We start from the raw sequence: 1,603 nt of genomic DNA on the forward strand, positions 1-1,603 counted from the left end.
TGGAGCACAGCAGTGTGACATCTTCACCAGGCTGAGTTGAAATCTTACCTGGCCAGTGAGAGTTATTGTATTAATGTGTGCAAGGCTGACTGTGTTGAAATACATATCAGAGTGGAGATGGATAGAACATTAACCTGCTGTGGTTATAGTGTGATCTGTCGTATAAATGTGTGACTGTTAAAAGAGTAAATGCTATCATATAACACGGTGCAGGTGTCACCTTACACCATGCATCTTTTCACAAGAGAGTGGGAGTGTGTGTGTGTGTATTGAGTCTGTTAAGTGTGAGCGTTGATGAGGGGAGCAGTGACACAGTTTGAGATCGATTTACCACCAACAAGATGCTCAAAGATCACATCTCTACCAACACAAACACACACCATCTTCCCTTCATAGTCTTTTATTCTTTGGGAAGATGAAGGCCTTTGTTGTGTGTGGTTGTGATGCAGAGAGCTGAAGGCAGAGCGTCCTCTGGTTGAGACCTCATTAATGATACAGATAGCTCACTGATACACACTGCTGTTTGTCCCCACAGTGGGGCAGACAGGGGTCAAATTTCGTCTTCCTGACAGAAAAAAGTCAGCCACAATTCACTGCTTCATTTTGTACTTTATTCTCACAGAGCTTGGTGTTAACAGGCCTCATGTCTTTCACATCAGTTGTGCTCAGACCACACTGTGTTGTCTCTTCCTGTCTTCCTGATGTGAACCTCGCTCACTCCTCCACTGCGGCACACAGCGGCGCTGCAGACAATGTTCTTTCTGGCTCCTGCTCCATCAAACACCAATCATATTCTTTAGACACAGTGGAAGAGACAGACTTTGGCTGAAAAGGATGGAGGGATATTGGAAAACAGAGAGAAGTGTTACACTGCAGCACTAACAAAGTGATTGTTCATCTTTAATGAATATAGAATCACAAAAGCACGAGCTGCAGATCAATAAGCTTGTTGAGTCTTTCTGCTGGCAGCATAGATAACATGAGTTTCCTCAGGCCTTCTTCTTATTGTTGTTGAATACAAACTCAGGGCAGCATCCTTCAGGTCATCAGAGTCCAGATTCTGTAAATAAAAGTATCTACAGTCACACATCTGACACAGCTGACAAAAAAAATCTGAACTTAAACTTAATTTTATTTTAAAATCTGATTCACCTCACTGCACTGCGGATTCTGTTCTTCATTACCAGCTAAAATAGAGAAACAATACATCATATTTCAGAAAAATTGTCGTAAATGCAATTTGCTAAACAGGACATTTTCTATTTGTTCTTCCTATTAAGAGAACTTCATCAAACTACGTATACGACAGCTTTCATCAAGTACCTGTCTGAAGTTTCCTGATTTTGACAGCCACAACAGGAATAACTATGATGAGGACAGTCACAGCAGCCAGGATCGCACTCATCATAAGCTCTGTTTTTACACCCAACACTATATAACAAGAGAGATGATTATATGAACCTTTTTGTTTATTATACGTCTTTAGAGTTGAGATCAATCCTAAAGAGAGAAAAGACAGACAAGACTTTACAACAATCTTACCTTGAACCATTAAAGATGTTGCACTGAAAATAACTAGGTTTCCATTTGAGTAAAATCCACA

General features: G+C 40.5%; 1 protein-coding gene and 1 pseudogene across 1 annotated transcript in view; both read right to left on the bottom strand.

Annotated features, from left to right (window-relative positions):
• LOC118323727 overlaps positions 1 to 1,603 on the bottom strand; it is a gene marked incomplete at its 3' end in the record, with an annotated part of 53,597 nt that overhangs the window by 20,286 nt on the left and 31,708 nt on the right.
• LOC118323728 overlaps positions 670 to 1,603 on the bottom strand; it is a 3,747-nt pseudogene continuing 2,813 nt past the window's right edge.

This window comes from Morone saxatilis, unplaced genomic scaffold, assembly GCF_004916995.1.
Source record: "Morone saxatilis isolate NCDOM2014 unplaced genomic scaffold, NCSU_SB_2.0 Contig14, whole genome shotgun sequence".
In the NCBI taxonomy this organism is placed as follows: Eukaryota; Metazoa; Chordata; class Actinopteri; family Moronidae; genus Morone; species Morone saxatilis.